Source organism: Mesoplodon densirostris, chromosome X, assembly GCF_025265405.1.
Source record: "Mesoplodon densirostris isolate mMesDen1 chromosome X, mMesDen1 primary haplotype, whole genome shotgun sequence".
Lineage (NCBI taxonomy): Eukaryota > Metazoa > Chordata > Mammalia > Artiodactyla > Ziphiidae > Mesoplodon > Mesoplodon densirostris.
Window position 1 is genome coordinate 39951000 of NC_082681.1, and position 23664 is coordinate 39974663.

General features: G+C 47.1%; 1 protein-coding gene across 7 annotated transcripts in view; it reads right to left on the reverse strand.

Annotated features, from left to right (window-relative positions):
- The window catches only part of PAK3 (p21 (RAC1) activated kinase 3), a 117980-nt gene extending 97169 nt beyond the window's left edge, over nucleotides 1-20811 (reverse strand). For 2 of the 7 annotated variants that reach the window (XM_060088099.1, XM_060088101.1), the window contains exons 1-4: nucleotides 20705-20811; nucleotides 19724-19789; nucleotides 19496-19605; nucleotides 14347-14494 (exon numbers count right to left, since the gene is read on the reverse strand). The gene's annotated coding sequence lies outside the window, so the exon portion shown is untranslated. The other 5 variants (XM_060088100.1, XM_060088105.1, XM_060088102.1 and 2 more) reach the window with 5 other exon arrangements.
- Between the last annotated feature and the right edge of the window lie 2853 nt (nucleotides 20812-23664).

The window sequence follows — 23664 nt, forward strand, 5'->3', positions numbered from 1 at the left end:
TCCAGGGTGAACTTCCTAATGTTTCTGAGATACCTACATAAAGAATAGGGTTGGCTGCAAGACACCTAGAGCTGATGAGATGACAGCTAAACTGACAAGAGCACACATGAAATAAGACTGATTTTAGGATCTCAAAAATGTAGTAAACAAGTCAAAGAACTCTCACTATGTTTAGACATTAACAGAACATGAGAGCATTTCAAATTTCTAGAATTGGGTAAATCTTTATAACAAGAATTAGCTCTATAGATCAAGAAAAAGTAGACTTTAAATGACAGCTTCCAGACTTGGAGGTATTAAGTAAACATAGATTTAAAGTCAGCCAATGTCTCCTTAGACAATGATATCAACACTGGACTGTTCTTCGTATTTCAGGATGAGGTTACTGCTTTTACTATAAGAATGATGTATACACTGAATTATACTTCGGTGGTGGGAAAAAGGATCCAAGAGTTACTTGCTGGCTCTTTCTTGGGCTCCCTTGTAAACAGAAGCAGACATTTTCAAGATGGCTAGCTGAGCTTCCCGGGATAAACTGTGATGGGGAAACAAATGATGCTTTGCTAACTATCCTATGCTGATACTAAACTCACTTTATCTTGGACACATTCTTAGCAACTGAACCAACCAGCCAGACACTTATGACTGACAGTGTAAGAAGATGTAGTGAACTGTTTTCAATTGCCAAAAAAGAAGAAAAAAAGAAAAAAGGAAAAAAATCATCTAGCCTTCTACAAAGGGGACAATGTATTATCATTTGAAAGAATGTTTATACCTTGCTTTACATTTTTACAGCAACTTGTATCTGAAGATTTCTAGCAACTTTTCAGACATTATTTCCCATAATATGCTAAGATGCCAAAGAAGAGAGAAAGGGCTCATTTTATAGGGAGGAGAAGGAGCCAGGTCTGGGTCCCTCAGCAGCCCTAAACCCACACTCCCATTCCCAGAAAAGGTGGACAAGAGCCCGACCCCTAACAATAGTCAGCCAGATGGGCCCAACTTAGCATTGCCACCATCTTGTCTCAAATTGCACATAGTCATGAAACATGTCATTCCCCTCACTAGATCATAAGCTCATTGAGGGTAAGAACCCCTCAGCCATAACCATAATTCTTTCAAACTGCCTAGTACAGTGCCTTGTTCCCAGGAGGCATTAAATACACACGTGAGGGAATGAAATGGAACTCTCTAAGTTCTATGCCTTTGTTGAAGCTCTGAGTAAGTTTTTCTTGGTGTTGAATAAGCCTATATGCCTACTCCAAGCAGGTCTGAGCTAAGAAGGTGTTTGGAAATTTTGGCACTAGTCTAACTGCCAAGCAACTGGGCATCATGTAGACGCCAGCTACCGTTGGATTATCGACACCTCATTTTTAACTACATGACTTCATAATGTCCAGGAGCTTATTTGAGGTCTTGCTCTTATTTGAGCCGGACACCAACTTGTGAAGAAGGGAGCACCCTCCCCATTTTCCACGTGAGAAATTAACAAGGCATAGAGGTTAAGTGACTTCCCCAGGGTCACAAAATAACTGAAAGAACTGAGACCAGAATCTCGAACTCTCCTCAATTCCCCTCCCATGACACCATTACAATATGGATCCAAGTAAACCCACAAACACACACACATTCTCTCTCTTCATATATGCACTTTCATCCTCCCCGAATATTCATATGACAGCTCTAGCTTTTTCATTTCAACCCACTTCAGGCTGGTACTTACCGACTTCAACTGCTTGTCTCATCCAAAGACCCAAGGCTAGGAGATTTACTGACAGAACTCCGAGAGGATTCGTTGGCTGGTAGGACCAATTCTTAGATGGCCTTGTTTTGGGGCTTGTCTGTTCTGGGGCACTCACCAAGGGAACTCTGCTATCAGAGACAGGGGTGTGCTGTTTCAGAAAGCCTGGCCTGGGAGATACCATTACAGCGTGTAATGGAGGGAAGCCATTTCGAAGATCATTTGATCAGGAGTTGCTGAGCTACTTGTTAGGCAGATTTGCAAAAGCAGCCGGACAAGTAAGGGAGGCACTAGCTCTTTTTACAGCCGCCTCATTTCAATCTTAGATCCTGCAAAAGATAGCTCACTACTGACACACATACAAGGCATGGTCACACAGAATACATTCATGCTCTCTCTCACACACGCAAGCAAATGAGGTCGGTTCTGCTGTAGTCCTGTTCTCTGTGATGAGTGACTTCCACTGTTTGTAGCAGGAACTTCACAGTAATGAAATCCAATAAGCCAGCATATTATAGTTGCAAATTTCAATAATAGGTTGCAAATAAGGAAATCGATAGGTATACCCCAGCATCCAGACTTCATATACTGCATATATTATAGGGGGCAAATAGTTCCTATTCAAATGACTTCTTAAGCTTCTAAATGTATTGTGCATGCTGCATGAGCTAATGCCAAGAAAATGCTAATAATCATCTGACCTGTGTTTATATTTGCAAACTGATGCATTATTACAGGCTTCAACTTTTCATTTCCAACACTGATGCTTCTAAGAAGAGAAAATAAGATGCATAAAGAACAGAGGTAGAAATTTTTGTAAGTGTTAAAGAAAATAAAAGATGCCTCAAATAAACGTGTGGAAAATAGAAAAGGGAAGCAAAACCTAGTAATAAAACATTTCCTAGTTCTCAAAAGAGAATGTAGTATCTTTGGAAGCAGTCAGATGGAAAAAATTAGATGCAGACTAGCAGCCCAAGTGAACAGGATATGGTAAACCAACATCTCGAGTCTCTGGGGTTCTAGCTGCTCGCTGTTACTATGCATGGGTGATAATTATACCCTTCCCTGATCCACTACGGCAAAAGAACCACAAATTCCTTCAAACTCAAGCCTAAAAATTCAATTCCCAAAGTTGCTAGGGCTTCTTGTATACCAGAGAGATGTCTGGACATTGTTTTCGAACATGCACCTTATGGCTTATGGTCTTAGGAACTTGCTCTATTCTCAATGTTCTACACCCAAATCGGCCTTCTACAGGGAAGGTGCCCACTGAATATTTGAAGAGAAGAGTTACATGGGGCCAACTGAGATCTTAGCATTACATATTTCTAAACTAGGAGTTTAGAACATTTTAGCAAAGCTCATATGCTACCCCCTCCCTGCAAAAAAAAGACATCTGCCAGAACTGGAGGTCAAAGAATTTGAGCTAGTGTAAAATGCAGCAACTCTTCTTCAAGCTTTTGCCCCTTAACCTAAGTTCACAAAAGAGCTGAGCATGTGTCTCAGCATCTTATTTGGGGGCTATGGTTAAGGAAGAGGAAATACTATCTATTAAAAACAAAGGGCTTCCCTCAAATGCTGAAGGAAGAACGGGACATGACCAGGCCCAATTTCCATCTATCCCACTTCACAAATGATAGGGGTAAACATCCAGCTGGCCATAGCCTTAGTTGCAGGAATTCCCCATCTCCCACCCCCACCTCTTACTGCCACCAAAGAGGATTATTTTTGTCTTAAAAAAAAGACTGTCCATGGGTCTAAGAAAAGATCGTAATCCACCCAATGAAATTCCTCTAGAAACCAAAAGCCCGAAGGATGACCTCACAATCGAGCATGCTGGCTTCCCTATGGCTTTCCTGTACCAGGTAAGTTCTTCACTTACGAGCTGTCAGATCCACCGAGTAATTCATTCTCCTTGCTGCCCATTACTCAGCTGCCACTGTCCACTTCTATAAGATGTGGCTCATGACATGCAGCAGATCCCTCCTCCAGCACTCGATCAGCTATGCTGCCCCAGCGCACACACAAAGAGAAGGCTGCCAGGTACCTAAGTCTTTCTGGAGCCCAGAGAAGCCCCCAGGCTGAGAGCACAGGGCCCAGCCCTCACTTCAAAGGAAGGACGTGATAGCCCGGTAGGAAAATTGCAGATAAAGCAGAAGCAGGGTTTGTTGCAAGGAACTCGAGTCAGCAGGCCTGAGTTCCCAATGACTCCTGTGGAGGCGGGACTGTGGCCTAGAACACATCTTGACAAACATTTGGGGAAGAAAGAGGGAAGGAAAGTTGGGTGTTTATAATAAATATATATAACTCCATTATAATTCTGTATCAAGCAATGGTCATCTCAGAGTGTTCGTTCTCCTTTAAGATTGAGCCTAGGGTAATTCCCTGGCGGTCCAGTGGTTAAGACTCTGTGCTCTCACTGCAGAGGGCCAGGGGTTCAATCCCTGGTCAGGGAACTAAGATCCTACAAGCCGTGCAGTGTGGCAAAAAAACAAAAAAGAGATTGAGCCTAATACATTCGCTGCACTCACAATCATGGCAGCTTTGGTGGCCTTCTGCAGGTCTCTTAGACATGCCCTATACTCTTCTGGCCAGCTTAATTATGAGGGTCTATAGGTTACACAGCTGTATAAAGAGAGGAAAAGAGGAGATCTTAGGTCAGCCTAACATTGCTTTTTATAGGAAAAGAAACCAGTTACATGCCTTCTTCTTGTGGAATGTTAGCTGAGTTTCATTTCAAAGAATCCTAAGACCAAAGCAGAGACCTACTCCCCTTTAATGGTAAGGTGCTGGGAGTAAAGAGATAAATAAATGCCCAGCTCTGAGGGACATTATAGACTTGAGCAGTGGGTTTCATCTCTGGCTGCATACTGTATATAAAATGTATATTAAATACAATAAAATAAAAATATAACTACAGAACAAGGGCATGTGTATTACAAACTGAAGGGTGCTACAAAAAGAGGGACTGCAGCAGTTCAGAAGAAGGGAAGACTCTCCTTCACTGACTGCTATCCTATTGGATGAGAAATCAGTGCCAGTAATCATACCTCCCCATATGAGGAAAGTGTTTGATGTGGATGTTCCAAAGAACATCATTGTCCTGCCTTTCATCTCCATGCCATCAACATTCGTATGTGCCAGGTACTGTGTCAGGTACAGGGGGTATACAAAGAGAGGTGAATGAAGACCAGTCCCTGGCTTCAAAGAGCTCACAGTTAAATGAGGATGGTAGACAGGCATACATACAATAGGGAATACAATGGATGCACCCAGGTGGGCACAGAATGCTTTGGAAGGACACAGCAGAAAGGTAACTGAGGTTCTCAAAGAGATCAGAGATATAGTACTTCAGCAGGGTATTGAAGGATGAGTAGGAAAGCACTAGGTTGGTGTAATACATTATGTTCTAGCAAACAAATACTCCAAGCATGCTAGATTACGTTTCTTAGCCTTAGGCCCCTGTTTCTGCTGAACTAAGTGATGCTGGTGCTATGTAAGAAAAAGAACAGATCTTAAACCTCTGGAAGAAAGTAACATGTATGAGACTTTCAAAAGCCAGAACACTGGCTTCTGGTGAACTACGGAAGGGATCAGTATGGGTGACACAAAGCATTTTCCAGAACTGAAGTCATATATGGGCAGAACAGACTTCTTTTGGGGAAATGTATTAAGAACATAACACTTGGAAAAAGAAACTACTTCCTTTCATGTTACAGTTAATAACTAAGGTGCATCTTGCTCCGCAATTTTAATTTTTGGAGTTGATTTATGGTTAGGTCTTTTTATAAACCCAAAAGAATTGTCTCCAACCAAAGAAGAATGGCTAATTCTAGCTCCACTCCTGGATTGTTCTGTGATCTTCAGATAATCACTAAATCTTCATAAATAAATTCAATATTTCATTCAGCATTTACACAGTGTCTAGTATGTGCCCAGGAAGGCAGGGGATGCTTTGGAAGGCCATTGTAGGAAGGGTAGCTAATACTCCCCAGAGGCATCAGAGGGCATTACACTTGAGCAAGGTACTGAAGGGTAAGGAGGAACTCACCAGGGTCTAGGGCAAGAGATGAACAAGTTACAGTCCCCACCCTCAAGGAGACAAAGTATAATGGGTGTTGGCCATGACAACTCAGGCCAAAGATGACAACAGGTTGCTACTGAAGGACAAGAGAGGGGCTCCCAGCAGCCTGAAGAAGGAAGCTTCACAGAGGAAGTACACTTGAGCTGAATTAGGAAGAACAAATAACCAAACCATGGGGAGGTCACGTTTCAGGCACAAGGAACAACACGTGCTAAGGCCGAGAGGAGAGTAGAGACAATGTGGTGTATTAGAGAAAGTACAGGCAACTTGGTGTGACCGTAGCAAAGAAGAGGGATGCGAAAAATAAGACCAGTGGAGGTCAAATTAAGAAGGATCTCGTATGCCTTTCTTTGGGGTTTGGACTCTTCCTGTCTAGATAAAGAGATTTCAAACAGTGGAATGGCATGATTAGCTTTGCATTTCAGAACTATTATTTGGGTGACAGTGTAGCAGATACAGCAGGTTGAAGAAGACTTGGGGGATTTTTTCCCCATGGAGTGGGATGTTCCATGTAGAAACATGGGAATAATTTTGAAAAGAGACAACTCTCAGAAAACGAGCCACGGGAGAGGAAGCACAGGCAGTATGGGAATAGAAAGACAGGAAAAGAGAGGTTTCAAGAGGGGTCTCTATTTTGGACATTGGCCAAAGATGGCAGGGATGCTAGGCCTGGTATGATTAACTGGTCTCAGCACCCCAAATGGAAATCTGGGTAGAAATATATTTCTATCCCAAGAGGCCCAGAGGAATGTGGGAGGGCTGATATTTTTTTTTATCCTTTAGGGGTTTTTCCAGCTTTACTGAAGGATAACTGACAAAAATAAAATGTACATATTTAAGGTATACAGTGCGATTAATGGTTTGGTATATGTATACAATGTGAAATAGTATACATATACCAATTAACATACAATTGTGTAACGTGAAATACAATCACGTTAATTAATACATCCATCACTTTTTTGCTTTGTTTTTGCTTTTTGATATGTTGAAAACACTTAAGATCCACTCTCTTAGCAAATTTCAAGTATACAACACAGTATTATTAACTATAGTCACCATGCTGTACATTACATCCCTAGTGTAGCCTTTAGTTTTTGTTCAGGATTCCAGACAGAATTGTGCCTCAGTTTCTGGTTTTTGTGGAAACAAGAGTAAACAACTAGCTTAGAATGGTGATTAATAAAAAAGCTAATGAAGTTGGTATGCTGATAACAAATATGATTATGCGGGAGGCCCCTTAAATGAGCAGCCACTGGGCCACCAGTAATAATCATATTCCCAAGAGAATAATAACACGTTATTCTGGTTTTGGCCAATAGGACAGCCCTTATCAGTTTTATAGAAAATTTGTCTAAACTTTTATAAAGGCTCTACCAACAAACATAAACATTCTACAAAGACTAAATATCTGCAAATGGTCCTCGAATATGTAACTTTTGTATAAGTCCACATACAAAGAAGAGAGGACAAACACAGTGACACAATGGATAGCTCGGTAAAAATTAAACTAGGAATATCTAGTAGGAAGCAAAACAAATATCTAAGCACCCTGTCTTTATTACATAGCAAATAATAAAAAGCTGAAGGAAACATCAATTCACATGTGGCGGGGAAAAAATATCTCTCCCTAGCTATATCTTTTCCTCTCAATAGAGAAAGCAAAATTAAGACAAATATAAACGTAGCAGCAGTTCTAACATGTTTATTTGGCATTATGGAATGGTTCAGTGGAGAGCAGGACACGTGGGCTGAAAATATTAATCTGGAGACCATCAGCATGGGAGTAGGTGCAATTGCCCAGGAAGAGTATAGAATAAGAGAGGAGGAAAAACCTCGGGGGAACACCAACATCTCGGGGCTGGAAGAGGAACCAGGGATCCTCGAGAAATATGCTTAAAGTAGAGGAACTGGCTCTATGACATCATAGAAACCAAGAGAAATGTATTTCAAGATGAATATGGCTATGAGGCAAATGTCACAGAGAGGTCAAAAATGCTCTTATCTTTTTGTCCTCCTATCCTTTCCCTAGAGTTCACTAAAGTTGACGCCTTGTCATTTTCAGGTCAGAAGAGAAATGGCCAAGTGGCACCAGAGGTCTGCTGGTGTGTTTCAGAATGTTTCAAGAATTTCCAGGCTCTGGACATTTGGTACTCCTTGAGCAGCGTGAACAAAACCACACAGCGTGCCTCAAGAAAGATTTTCCTTTTGGTGGTAAATGGTACCACCGTGGCCATATATCACTCAGCCTTGTTGCAAAGGGTCCTCTTATGATGTCACATTTATCGCAATTTTGCAACATGCTGGGCATCACACAAGACACAGAGAGAAACTCCGTGTGGTTTGGCGAGCAGCTAAACTGTAGCTAGTAGCATTTAGACATTTTTTCACAGGAAGGATTATGCTCAGTTCAAACAGCTCATATTTGCCAACTGTTGCCCCAAAGACTTTGTCAAACAAAGATGCAAATATTCAGCCTAGACTAGTGCCTTCTCAGCCCAGCACTGCTAATGAGCTTCATAAACTTGAGTACATCCCTTGGTCGCTCTGAATCTACCTCCTCACATGCAAAAGGTGACTACCTCACCAACAGGTTGTGAGGATCAAATGATCCACATGTGAGAAATGCTTTGAAGTAATTTAAGATTTTTTACCCCACAGATGATGTTTACAATTACTGCCACAGACTTCACAGGCCATAAAAAAAGTCACCACCATTCATTGAGATTTGATTATGTTCCAGGCACTCTGCTAAAAGTTACTCATGTACAAGTTCACATAACTTGCAAAACCACTTGTATTACTTCCATTTTACAGGTGAAACTGACATTCAGAAACATCAGTTCACTCGCCAAGGTCACAGAGTAAGACTAGACAATCTCAAAGACAAATACCATATGATACCTCTTATATGTAGAATCTATTAATAAAATATGACAGAAATGAACCTATCCACCAAACAGAAACAGACTCACAGACCTAGAGAACAGACTTGTAGTTGCCGGGGGAGGGGGCGGGAGTGAGGACTGGGAGGTTGGGATTAGCAGATGCAAACTATTATATACAGAATGGATAAACAACAAGGTCCTATTGTATAGCACAGGGAACTATATTCAATATCTGGTAATAAACCATAATGGAAAAGAAAAACAAAACTATACAATCTCATGTCTGTGTGACTCCAAAGCCATGCTCTTATTTATGCTTCCTCAATCACATTACAGTTTTATGTCATATGATGAGGTCTCAGTTACTCACAGCTTTTGCATGGACACAAATGCTCTTAGGGCTTTGAAGTGAGTGAACCGTGCCTCCACTCTGCTGTCTGGGACCAAAGCCTGGAAATGAACAGACCCCCTGCCCACAACACAGACATTTCAGCATGAGAATCAAGGGCAGAGGAGTGCCTGTGGTTAGAGACCAGACCTCTGGCTCCACCAGCATCAGAAGTCTTTTCCATTCCTCCTCTCCCAGGTTTCTGTACCAGCATATGAAGGTGACATTACTGAGGGCTTCACGATTTCAAGGGAAAAGCTGTAGGACTAGAGGGGACATTGAAATGAACATGAAACATTGCTACAGTGGCCAAATAAGCATGTCTAAAAATGTCACAGGAAATGAGGAAACTCACATGGGTTAATTTTATTTTTCACTCGTCTTCTTAAGTGGAAATGAGCATTGACCCCTAGCCTGTGATTAAGCAGACATAAAGACTTAAAGGAAAGCACGCAACAAGTCCTGTGAAAATCGGGTCTTTGGCAGCAAGGAACCATACTGTTTCTCTGTTACCGCAGGGTTCTGCCCCTTTGAGAGCACCTCCTTCCAAGGGCTGTGGTAAGGATAACAATAAGATCTACCATTTTTGTTGAGCACTGACTATAGTCCAGACATTGTGCTAAACGCTTTCATACAGTGTCTCAATTCATCCCCATAACAACTCAATGAGGTATTGGTGTCGTGCCCATTTTACAGATGAGGAAACTGAGACCTGAGGATAAGTAATTGACTCAAACAAGGTTACATGGCTAGGAAGCGGCCAAATTGGCATTCAAATGCTGGTCCAGCTGATTCCAGAGTTGGTGCTCCTAATGCTTCTATCATAACAGATGAAGGGGTTATTAAATATTTTGAGAAGTAGAAAATACCATATACATGCAAGGGGTGGGTCTCCTTACTTAGCGCTCCTCACTGTATTCAAGTGAATTCAAGGAGGTGCATTTTGTCCCTCCTAAAATTCAGCCAGTACTGTCAGTTTTATAAATTGCTTTCGATGAGTCTCAGCATATCGGCAGAAACGATCAAATGTAAATTTGCCGAGCTATTTCCCTAAAGCTGTCTCCTGGTGGAAGTGGTGGCTAAATCTTAATTAAGTACAATATTTCCATTAAGGTCTAAACACTCACTTTTATTCCTCTGCCTTATGCCCAGTGACAAAGCACTTTGTTACACAATCTTCTAGAAAGACGACCCATCTTTCCTGTGCTAAGCAAGATGTCTATGAGGCAGTTTGCTTTGGGAAGTGTCCTCCCTAAATCCTGACTGCTGTTTCCAACCACTCATGGGCCCTCAAGGCCTTTTGGAGCCTGAAGACCACTGGATTACATGATGAAGATTCCGCTGACCCCAAACTTCAAGACTGCTGCCTTGTACTACGGTTTCATGGCGACTTCATCTTTCCCATTCAAATGAAATTACCTCAGGGGCAGAGTCTGTGCCTCTCGCACATTTGAATTTCCCTCTGGGCCTTGTACTATGTGTGGCCCACAGAAGGTCCTGGAATTGAAGGAGAGAGGCACTGGATGTGTCCTGACCACATGTTGCTGCCCACCCACCCCATTTAGTTTCTTAATCGAGTTTCTCAAGTAGCTGCCCTGGGCCCGGCACTGTGTTAGGCACTGAGCATCCAAGATAAGTAAGGTGGTGTAGTCTCAGCTATCAAAGAAGTTCTCGATCTAATGATGGGTGTACATGGGGTGGGCTGGAGAAGTGTTATCCCAGAGTATAGGCTCTTCCCCATGGTGTGCTGGAACCCATATCCAATGGCAGCTTGGTCATATTTTGAAGTGTTTTTACTCCAGGGAGACTCCAGCAGGGGCAGCCATGGACTACGGAGACTCCTACAAGGTGCTCTTGTGGACTAGGGTGGCACATGGCCCTGGCACCAGGCTCCTGATCTATTGGTTCACTCCTGGGTTTTTTTTTCACCCTCTGCAGGGAAATCTACAGTCTGTCTGGAGTGCAAGGAAGTTTCTTCAGCTTGTCTTTACCCACGCCTACTGAGAAATCTCCTCTGTTAACTTGTTAGTAACAGCTGTTGAAATTCCAGTGGGGTCTATATGTGCTCATGCACACTCACAATAGGAATGTGTTTTATCATCCAGCTAGCTCATTGACCTTTTCTTTCTCTTTCTTGAATACCATGGTCCAGGGTTAACAGGGGAAGGGTAGACCTGGCTGGATGAGAGGTACCTGCTGGAAGCAGGACTGCCCTTTCCACGTGTCTAATCAGCAGGCAATTCCAGATCATAAACATAAAATCAACGACACACACTTTCACACAGGAAACCATTATGAGTGCATAAAGAAACGCATGCTTCACCTCCCCCTGCCCTTGGGAGAGAAATGAGGTGGCAAGTTAAGCCATAAACTTCCAAAAGATAAACAAACCATTGAAACCCTAACCTCTCTGGAAAGGAGTGGCTAAGGTTCTGCCTATTAGAGGTGATTTCTGCAAAAGGAAACTATGGTGAAAGGATGTAAAACTTGACCTGAGGGTTTGAGCAGCTTCTTTTTAATCCTAGACATAAATCTCACTCCTTTCTACTAGAAAGATCCAGTCCCACTGGCACCTGGCTGAGAGCAACACTCTTCCTTTTAACCAGAGGTGAGAACTAGTGGCAAATAGGGGGAAAAAGTGACAGCTGTGACTATGAACTACTGCCTGTACTTGGGTGTGTTACAGTGTGTGTGTGTGTGTGTGTGTGTGTGTGAAGCAAGAAAGTGTGTGAATGTGATAATATCAGTGCGGGGGTATGTATAAGAGTTTGGGAAAGTATCACATGGATGTGTACGTGACAGCGTGGGTCATTATTAGTACTATTGTGAATCTGTGTCAAAATGAGTGTTGCCATGGGTAAGTGTGATTACGTGTGAATGTGACACGGTTAGAGTGATTGTATCAGTGCTGAATATATGAGTGGAAGGGTGTAATTCAGAGTGTACAAAGATAGAAGAATTTAAATGGGTGAGATTGCATTTATGGTGTGAGCATGTATAAATGTGAACATATGAACATGTATGCACACATGTGTGTCCATGACTTGCGAGCTGTGTAAACATGTAACTATGAGGAGGAAATAGTGGTGTCAGTGCAAATGTGTTGGAGTGTATGAAATTGAGCGTGTGTATGACCACGTGAGAAACAGGCAGGGGAAAGTCAACCTATGTCTGCATACGGAGTGTGTGTAATTGTGTAGGAATTTGAGGGAGGGTTACAGGTGACTGCATCATCTGAGTGGATGGGATTGTATAGGTATGACTGGGAGAGTGTGAGAACATAAGAAGGAACGTAAAGAGTGTGTGAGAACGTGAGGGTGGGTGTATGATAAGTGTGGGTGTGTGTCAGTACGGAACTGTGAATATAGAGACGTGAATATGTATCAGCGTGTGTCAGTATGAATGTACCTGTATATAGTGTGTTCAGAAATATGACGGTGTGTGAGGGCGAGGGGGTGAGAGTGATCATCACTATGAATGTGTCCAGTGTGAACAGTGAGTGTGAGTCAAGGAGGTAGATATGATCGTGTGAACGTACAAGGGTATGAGTATGTGCTTGTGAGAGTGTTTGTGTGTGAGCACCGGAGGGTACCAAAATTATCTGGGATGCTGAGAAACCCTCCAGAAGTGTCTTTCTTCCCAAAGTCACAACATGTGTCCAGTTACACGCAAGCACCTTAGCCCCTCTCAACCTCTATCTCCTCATGGGTAAAACAGTGATGATAAAAATACCTACCTAACTAGTCTCACTTTTATAATCAGACAAAAACAGCAACGATCAGAAAAAATTTCTACCTTGCAGAGTTACTGTAGGATCAAATGGTCTCATGCAAGTAAAATGCCTAGCACAGTGCTGGCAACAGTAGACAATAAATACAAGTTATTATTGTGGCTGTCATGGAACACCCAGGAGAGACCCAGGGGCTTGCTTCTTATTTTAGCCAGTTCTAGTTACCTTCTGTTGCTCAAGATCTATAGAGGATCCCCTGCCAGAGCATCTCTGGAAAGCTGAATGCATCAATATCGGCAAGGCTGTAATTTCATACCTTCAATTTCACGGCCAAAACTCTGGAGCTTCCCCTCCATGAGATGGCATCACAGAAGCACCTGCCACTGAGCTGCAGTTTTCCTTTGTGCTGTAGGCCCAGGACAGGCTCAGTGTGAAAGGAAACTGCATTGCATATTCCTTGTTTGTTTTTTGTTTAGGTCTCTTTGTTTTTCTTGTTGGGTCTTTTATTTTGGTTGTTTGGTTTTGACTTGGGCAGTATGAGAGATGTCTCAGCAACTGACAAAAAGACAGAAGACCAGACAGGGAGACAGAGGGACAGTAAGATACAGGTAGCTGGACCTCAGCATATAGCAACAGAAGGCCAGACAGAGACGACAACAGAGGAAGCTATCATGGCTGCCTGAGAGGAAAAGAGACAGGTAGATGATCAGAGAGGCAGGCCAAGAAACCTGAAAGGAGTGGACAGGAAGAGAGAGAGGCCCAAATGGAAAAGCTGTTAGGGAACTGCCAGACACTTGAGAGAGACTAGAGACCTGTGAAATCTGGTCCCTACTCCTGAAGACCCTACACAGTCCAGTTCACCTGCCAAGATGAATACTCCAGAAACCATGCAAGAATTAGTTAAGGCAGCAGAGAAACAAGGGCTACACTACATGCTACAGACTCGAGTGTCATTGGAGAGCTGGGGGAGGAAATGCTCCCTGGTTGGGTGGTAAGACAGAGGGCATGTTCTGGAAGGTTTAAGTTAAGCCTGCCAGGCCCAGAAGCTGGGATGGATGGGATGGGGGTACACTTTGAATAGGAAGGTAAAATTAAGGTTATGGGGCAGTAGAAATTACAGGAACCAATTGGTGAATTTGGGGCATGTGGCTGAAGTGCCACTTCAATATCAGGAAAGCAAGAGGAAAGGAAATGACAGCTTGATGGGAAGCATGTCTGTGTTACACTAAAGCTCTTAGATGGAGCTTGACATTTGCAAAGGACTTGGCAATGACTGTTAAGTTGTTTCTCCTGCTCACTCCAGGATGTAGGTCAAGACTGTCAATCCCATATTAGAGATGGGGGAACCAAGAGACCAAGTGCAGCTGCACAATCCCCCAGAAAGTATGAGCTGTGCCCTGAGGCCTGGCTGGTGAGGCCCAGGCAGGGACTTTGACTTAGGGAGCTCTGGTGGAAAGGTGGCATTTACCTGGATTTGGAGATCCCTAACTCCCTGCCCTGGAATCCATTACTCACCTCACACAGCCACCGCTGCAGGACCTCAGCACAGGTGGGTGCTGCCCATGAGAAGGGGCCGGGCTGCCTTCAGCTCCGACGGGCTCAGTGCTGGGCACACCAGCTGCCACAAGATGCAAGGACTCAGCTGCTCTTTCTTGGGGGAAACCTGCCGAGAGAAGCATTGTGGGGGGGCGGGAACCTCCTTCCCCACCTGCTACTACTCCATGCAACCCCCCAAATATCACACACACACACACATACACACACACACACTACAGAAAATCCCTTAAGAAGGTAGATAATCAGAGTCAAGAAGTATAAAAAAAAGCCTCGGTACATGGGAGTCCGGAAAGGGCACTGAGCTGGGAGTTTCAAGCTGAGAACTGCTAGCACTTCACCACTCTGGATCTGCTTGCTGGTGAGTGGAAAAGACCTGCCCTAGTCACCCTGGACGAGTGCTGAGAGCACTCAATCAAACGAGAGATGTGAAATATTTGCATATTTACAGGAGGTGGTACAGTCCAGTGGACAGGAGGAAATTGCGAGATGGTGGCAAATGCAGGTTTGGCTCTGAGGCTACCTGAGCTGACTGAAGACCCGGCTGTTCAGCTTATTCCATCCCTCACCCCCAAGTCTCCACCGCCATTTCCATTTCCCTCTTCAACAACCTCCTTCACTGGGTTGGTGGGCCGGCTTGGGGGAGCACTCTGAGGTCCCCTAATTTGCTATCATCTCACAGCTGCTGAGGGCCTCAGCCTCTGATCCTAATTGGAACTTTCCTCTAACTTGCACCAATCTCTGCCACAGGGATGTCTTCCGTAGTCTTCCCCAGATTTTGGGGGGTGAATACATACTGGGGTTTTTAGGGGGTTACAATTTCCCCTATCTTCCCCAGAGAGGTTTCCATGTCCAACCACAAAGGAGACAGGGTCCCTTTAACCCTTCCCTTTCCTGCCTTTCCCCACAATCACTTGAGCCTCTCAAGGAGGAGACTGATATTCCCTTGATAGGACCCCAAGCCCTGCAATCCTTCCTTCCCTGCCCCCTCTTTCCTCCATAGACTTTGTCCTCAAAGAAGAGCAGCACCTATGGGCTAACTTCCAATAGAGTCAGATCCAGGCTAGCACATGCTCTATTAGGGGATTCCAGAATGCAGAGGGTCCTAATCCAAAGACATGGATGGATGGATGGGTATCTAAAGCTGGAGAGAGTAAAACTGAAGCCTCAGGAAGCCAGGAAAAGCCCCGTTCTTCCCAATTCCCCTTTCTAGAATAAAAAGACCAAGCCATCCCCCAGGTCTGCCAGTTGCTGCTGGCAAGCCTCCAGAGCACGTCGGGCCCCCCAGGGCCCTGGCATCCCCTGCGAGCGTCCCACATGCACACTCCAAGCAGCTTTTCCAAATGCTACCCATTGCACCGCTGAGTGGTGTGCCACCCCCGCCCCCAAGGCATGAGCTCATCCTGCAAGGGCGTGGGGGGGGGGTGAGGGAGGGAGGGCTGCCATAGCTCCAGAGAGGGGCGGGACTTGGAGAGGGTCCAAGAAGAAGGGCCGCAGGAAGGCCCCTGCGCATCCCCAGGTGGGGAGCCACACCAGAGGACCTGGGGGAGTGGGGTGCTAGTGCACCAGCCGGTACTAACCAAGTAGCTCCAGGTTTCTGTGCAAGATCAAGAGCTTTCCTTGACCTACCTCCACTTCCCCTCAGCTGCTTATTGCTTCCAAGGCAGCCCGCTTTGAACCCACCAGCTGCACAGCCGGAGCCAATGCAGAAGCAACGGGCAGGACACAGAGCTCCACCCGGCGGCCGCACTCCTGTCACCTGTCTGGGGGTATGCTGTGGTGGAAGCGCGGGTACGTCTGTGTGTGAGCACGTACGGGGTCGGGTGTGTACGAGCCGCAGCCTGCGCCACTTTGCATTTGCGTGCCTGCACCGTGTCGTGCATGTGCAGCTGTGTCTATATGGTGTTGTGCACGTGTATCATGGCAGTACCGTATTGCGTACGTGCGCCGTGGGTCTGCAATGTGTTACATGTGTATTCCATCTATCCTGTGCTTGGGGAGCCTGTGTCTAATCTATATTGTGTGTCATATGTCTATGGCACGTTGTGTGTATCTTCTGTGTGTTTAAACTGCCCGTGTATGCACCTGTGGCTTAGCCTCCTACTGGAGGCTGGTGTAGAGATCAATGCACCCCTCGTGCGCCTACCAGCACCCCAGCCTTGCTACATTACGGCTTCCTGCCAGCATCTGTCTGGGGACTAGGGCTGCCACCTCTTTGGTAGGGGAGGGAATGTGTGGACAACCACTCTCTCCACCACACAGCCCTCCCATGGCAGGTACCTGATTTAGGGGTACCAGACCAGGCAGTGTCCCAGCACTGAAGAAAGCTGGGAATGTTCCAGAACCTTTTTCAGGCCCAAAGAAGGAAACTGGGCACTGGGGGTGAAATGGCTCCCTCTCTCAACTCCCAGCCCCAGATGGGCCTACAGGAAGTTGCAGCCACCTGAGTTTCTCAGTTGGAAGGACTGGAGCCCTTCTCCACAGGAAGGAGCAGCTGCACAGGGGGTTAAGCTCTGACCTCGGAGCTGGGCCACGGGATGTATCCAGAGCTCTGCCAAAGGTGTCCCCGTTGAGGTCACTAGAGGGCGCGATTGTGCTGATTGTTAGGGGTAGTGTCTCTAGAAAGTACAGAATTCCAAAACGTCCCCCTGGCTCAGAGAGGGAGGGGCGTGAGGAAGACAGAAGGAAAAGGATACAGACCCTAAGCCGGGCCTTTCCTTCACCCTCACCCCAAACCCTTCTGTTTTGAGGCTGAGTTAGGGAGTCAGGGCCACTAACGCATGTCCACCCCCCTCCAGGGTGTAAGATCTGTGTAAGAGCCCCAGGGCGCTTTTCAGGGGCTTGGTTACAGGGGCAGATTCTCGACTTGTGCATCTCTTTTCCTCCCTGTTCCCATTCCCATGAAATAAAAGGCCACCCTGCTGAAAGAGATGAAACGTGTGTAGTGGTTGTGGGTTTGTTTTGTACAGTTTTCCTCCAAATTAGAGGCACGCCAAAAAGTACGATTTAAAAGGGGTAAATTTGGGGGGGGGGCCTCTCCTTTAGTGAACCTGTTTTTCATTACCAAGAATAAATGGACCCACTTCCTAAAATGTCACCACCATCTCAGAAACCACCTAGTCCAAACCTATCATTTGAAAGACAAGGAAATTGAGGCTCAGAGAGGGGCAGAAACACTCAGACCAGAACACTGGCTTCTGGACTCCCAGGGTTGGTTCCACCCCAGCTCCTGGTCCTCTGGTCCCTAAAAAATCTTCCTTCTCCAAATCCAGGACCCTCCCACCTCAGGGCAAAACCCTGGCCTCCATCTCCACTGTGTGGGCTCCAACACCATCCTATTCCATCTCAGTGATCAGGCGCCCAGGCCTTTCCGTGATTTCCATTCCCCACCAGGAAACTGTTCATCTCTTTCCAGTCTTCAAGCTCCTCTTCCCTCATTTTGCTCCACGCCCGCAGACCCAGCTGTGGCCATGCCATCTTGCCCCTCCTCGCATCCCCCTGGGTGCAGCGCAGATTGCCCCAACCTGCAGATAATTGACCGACTGTGCAAATCAGACACGGATCCATCGCATTGATTAACGTTTCCAATTAAACTCCGGGTTAGGCTGTATTAGTGACTCCAGTAATCACCGGGGATGTAAATGCAAACGCCTTCCGAAGTCACGGAGCGCGGGAGGAAGCGACCCATTCTGGGAGGAAATGGAAGCAGACTGCCAGACCCGAGGGTTCATCTGGTACCCCTAAATCAGATTTGAAATGTATGGCTGTCACTTGATCCGAGGCCCAGGTTTCACACCTGAAATGGAGGACTCTGGCCCTGGGCACACGGCGGCCTGCCCTTTCCCGCCCCCTGTCGGAGAAGCCGCATAGTGCTGAGCTGGCAGCCGAGTTCACCCCAGGCCCTGCAGAGGGAACCGCCTCGCCTCTGGCCGGTGGCGAGGCTGGGGGAACAACAGGGCAGCTGAAGCTTAAGCTGCACCCTAGATGCCTCAGCAGCTTCACTTACCTTCTAGGGCAGTGGTTTTCGCGTCCCTGGTCCGCACAGGGTCCCAGAGCCCCTGGGAAGGAGGGGCTTCCTTTTTGAACACAGGCAGAGATACCCCCATGCCTGAAGCAGGGGCCCCAGACCTGGACCTGGCCCACCCCAGGTAAAAGCAGTCAACCTACCTGTCTCGGCCTGATTCGAAGCTCCCCCAGTCCGTTCTGGGGCCCTGGCCCCCCACTCCCTTCTCCTTACCCAGGAGGAAGAGCCATTTGTAGAGGCTGCTGCTCATCAAGTTTCTTCTTCTTCCCTCGACCAAAGCTACTGGCTCCTGAAGGCCGGGTTTCACCGGTGGGAACGCTATTGATTCCCCAACTACGGAGCAATCGTCCCCCCAAGTCTGGACTGAGCCACAGGTGTCTCAGCCACCAAAACTGCCCCCAGTTCACCAGGGAAATCAGGGCCTTTGGGCTCCTGGTAAGACGGTGGCTTTTTTCTTCTCTCTCTCTTTGGCTTTGCTCCTATCTACTCCCCTGACCTTACCTACCTACTCTATCTGATTTCTAGATCTGATTCTTTTTGGCCTTGGCTACCCACTTTGACTTCATAGTAGCTTAGTCTCTGACCTCGTAATAACAGAGTCTCTGATGAGGGCAGCACCTCCCAATCCCCGAAGTTATTCCTCATTTCCGTCTCTTGTCACGTCTGTCTGCTCCCTTCCCCCAAAAGACCTCAGAGCAACCTGTGGGAATGGTCAGCTACTTGGAACGTCCTTAGGGTGTTGTGGCCCCATGCCTATATCTCTGTCACAGGCAAACCCCCTTTTTCTGTGAGGTCTCTCCTACAAGGTCCCCCCCGGCCTCGAGATTCGCAGCTGTTGGCTTTTACCCGCCCCCCCCACCCCCCAGTCTCGGGCTATTTTGCCTCTTTCCTGGGGGAAAGAGGCTAAGATATTTGTATCCAGAAACAGAGACTTACATGGCTCTCTCCAAGCCCTGGCCTGTTAATTGCCCATTACCATATTAAGTCCCTTTGCCCAAAGGTGTCCCTGATTAAAGGCCTCAAGAACCAAACGACAGCCCTGCCCAATTATAATTTTGCAGATGGCCCAGTGAAAATCGCACTGACCTTTACACCTCAGTCATTCCAGAACAGGGCCACAGTGTTGTCACCGACAGGAATGGACTTCCTTCTGTTCCAACACCTCAGACAGCCATACAGTTGGCCTGGATTTGAGTCTGCAAAACCATGAGGGGAGCGAGACTAACATGGCTAAAGGCTTCCCTGCTGAAAACCATTTTTTAAAAATAGCACTGCAACCGCCCCCTTCATGCTTCCCAAAGCCAAGACACTCACCCTTCTCTCCTTCGCTTCTACAGACCACAGCCCAGAACCCTCAAGTCCAGAGTCTGGCACTGGATTCTGGAAGGTGGGACCAAAAGAACAAGTGGAGCCTCTGGCTCCCTCCCTGCGGGCACCGCCCTCCCACCGCTCCCTCACTCCACCCCTCCACCACCACCGAGGGAAGGAGAACCTGCCAGAGCAAGAAATCAAAAAGGTCCAATCCCTCTGAAAGTGTGGCAGGAACCTTGCCAGAGCCAGTTCGCAAACTGAGGGCAAGGCCCCCTGCAAGCTGAGGGGGACAGGGAAGGGGGGCAGTGGACCTGATGACCCTGCTCCCCAAAGACAAAGGCCAACTGAGGGACCCCGGGTTTTCTAGGGACATCATTGCATCATTCTAGTCCTCACAGGAGAAGAAAAGAGTCCTCCTCTGGTTGCCCTCCCCCCGCCAAAAAGGGGGAGGGGGAATAGAGAAAAATAAAAGAAAGGGGGAAAGGCGCCCGTGTAAGAAAATCGTCACTTTTTCTGTTTGCTCGGGTTGGGCTGTTCCCCCTCCCCCGGACTTGCCGGGGCCGCGGCCACACCCCCTCGCCTTGGGGGAGTAGGGGGCTGCCGTCGCTGCTACAGTGGCTGGGGGAGGGAGGCGGGAAGATGGTATAAGACTTACAGCCTGACGTAGCTCCGGGGGCGGATTTAGCCTCGAGCGGCCCAGGCCCCAGTAAGCGAGTCTGGGGCTTGACCCACCGAAGGGGCCCTGGTCCTCCGGGAATGGTCCCGACACACCCACTTGTCCGCGTTCGCGAGCCGAGATCGTGTACACGGTGCGCCGGGTGTCAGGGCTCTGGGGGAGCCACGTAGGGGACTCGAGGCCGGGGCGCCGTGACAGCGGGAGGGGGGTCCGGGCAGGCAGAAAATCTGCCTGGCCGGCTAAAAGCAGAGCCCAGCCGCCACCCCCTTCCCCAGAGCGAGCCGGGTGCCACCCACCGCGGGATTTACCTGCCACTGGTCCAGCCACCCCGTCCAGACCTTGCCTCTCCCTCCGAGCGCTCGGGCTGGCTGGCGGGGCTGGGGCGCCACAGCCCCGCGGCCGCAGCCGCAGCCCCGGGCTCGGCCCGCTCCCCACCCCCCCGGCTCTCCTCCCGGCCCCGCACACTCGCTCCGGGCCGGGGAAAGCTGCAGCCCCCCGCGGGAGACCCCAAACGGTCCGCCGCCCACAGCTCCACGCCCGCGGTCGAGCCCTGCTCGGCAACAGCTCCCTCGCCCTGCTCCGCTATGACGTCACCTGGGCTCTGCACCGCGCGGAGGCCAATCAGAGCCGGAGCAGAAAACTAAAATCACCCTGAGTGGGCTACTGGGGACCAATCTTTTGTTTCCAGGCAGGAAGCGCCGGGAAGGAAAAAAAAAAAATGAAGGGGAGGGAACAGGGAGAGGGAAAGGAAAAGGAGATGGAAACTTCTACACTGTCAGGGTTGTCTAGACAGAGGTGTGGCCCTTGAGAAAGAGGCGCACCTGACAGTGGGAGGGGAGGGCGGTTATTGAGTATATCTTCCTCAACTGCCCCCGCAGGAAGACTGGGATTTCAGATACATTTTCAGGGGAGGAAATCTGTCCAGCTACACAAGCACTTTTTACTGGGGCAAATGGTTTGGATTTGGGACACCACCTGTCAGGCAAGAAGTTTACACCGATGGAGTCTCCAGAATCCACAGTAAACTGAGAGGCAGGTATGGCAATGGGGTTCAAAGAGATGGCAATCTAGATAGGAAAACCACCTTTCTGCACATAAAACACACATTTTAGAAACAGCATTATAGGGGCTTCCCGGGGCTTCCCTGGTGGTGCAGTGATTAAGATTCCGCCTGCCAATGCAGGAGTCACTGGTTCGAGCCCTAGTCCAGGAAGATCCCACATGCTGCAGAGCAACTAAGCCCATGCGCCACAACTACTGAGCCTGCGCTCTGGAGCCCGTGAGCCACAACTACTGAGCCCACGTGCCACAACTACAGAAGCCCGTGTACCTAGAGCCGGTGCTCCACAACAAGGGAAGCCACCGCAATGAGAAGCCCACGCACTGCAACAAAGAGTAGCCTCTGCTCGCCGCAACCAGAGAAAGCCCATGCGCAGCAACGAAGACCCAACGCAGCCAAAAAAAAAAAAAATAAAAACAGCATTATACAAAAAGAGAATGATTAATCTACTTCAAATACAATATATATGTGTGTATACACACACACACACACACACACACACATAGTTATATTAACAATTGTTAAGATGTGGCTGTTTCTGTCCATCCTTTCCCTAAAACCTCCCATGGCATCTCTTGTCTTTAAGAAAAAATTCAAAATTTTGCCCATGTTGAAAGCCTTCTAAAATCTAACCTCAAATGCCGTCTCTTGGGCTTCCCTGGTGGCACAGTGGTTGAGAGTCTGCCTGTCGATGCAAGGGACACGGGTTCGTGCCCCGGTCCGGGAAGATCCCACATGCCGCGGAGTGGCTGGGCTCGTGAGCCATGGCCGCTGAGCCTGCGTGTCCGGATCCTGTGCTCCGCAACGGGAGAGGCCACAGCAGTGAGAGGCCCGCGTACCGCAAGAAAAAAAAATGTCGTCTCTTGCTACTCCAAAATCCATCCACCCTAGGATTTGGCTAGATTATGTAAATTAGCGAAAACCCCAGCAAGGAGACAGCAAGCTGTCATCAAAAATGACCAAAAATGCAAAATAATAAGTACATTCGAATTATAATGATGTAAAATATGCCTATACACACAAAAAAAATCAGAGATGAACATAAAATTATAATAGTTGGGTTAAAGAAGTAGAATTATTGGTGATTTTCCCTCTTCACTTTCGAACTTCTTTTTATAAAGATAAATGTGTCCTCACATAGTTAAATGGTCAAGATGGGTCATGACCCTCCCCAGTGCACTTCTATCCAATTTTCTCAACACTGCATAACATCCAGCAATCATTTTGCTGTAATGTCAACGAAATAAGTTTCAAGACCAAGAGTGAACTAATACATCTGCCAGGGTCCTCTTAGGAAAAGTCACACAACAGGCCTCTAGATTCACCAGAGACAACATCTGGGGAAGTTGGAGATTGGGATTCCTCTTTGGACTAATTCATGTTAAATTCTGATGATATTGGGAATTGGGAAATAAATAATAATGACCCTTCAAGTCTACGACAAAGCAGGAAAGAGGGAGGCAAAGACTAAGTAAACCACATACTTTTAAGACTTTTTTAAGAATCACTTTGGGGCTTCCCTGGTGGCGGAGTGGCTGAGAGTCCGCCTGCCGATGCAGGGGACACGGGTTCGTGCCCCTGTCCGGGAGGATCCTACATGCTGTGGAGCGGCTGGACCCGTGAGCCATTGCCGCTGAGCCTGTGTGTCTGGAGCCTGTGCTCCGCAACGGGAGAGGCCACAAGAGTGAGAGGCCCGCGTACCTCAAGAAAAAAAGAAAGAATCATTTTGCATTTTACTTTTTATTTTCTTTAATTAAAAATATATTTATGGGCTTCCCTGGTGGCGCAGTGGTTGAGAGTCCGCCTGCCGATGCAGGGGACACGGGTTCGTGCCCCGATCCCGGAAGATCCCACATGCCGTGGAGCGGCTGGGCCCGCGAGCCATGGCCGCGGAGCCTGTGTGTCCGGAGCCTGTGCTCCGCAACGGGAGAGGCCACAGCAGTGAGAGGCCCGCGTACAGCAAAAAAAAAAAAAAAAAAAAAAAAAAAATATATTTATGTATACATGAGTATTAAATGAATTTTGAAGAGCTGGGATTTGTGTCTAGATCTGAGTACAAAACCCATGCTCTTTCTAATATGATGTGTGGTATTACTGATTTTGTTAAAATACATATTTGCTTTAAAAAATATCTGAGTATACCAGCTTGATTTTTTTTTTAATTAGGCATTTTAAAAAGGCTTTTTTTTTTGGTTTGGTTACTGTCTT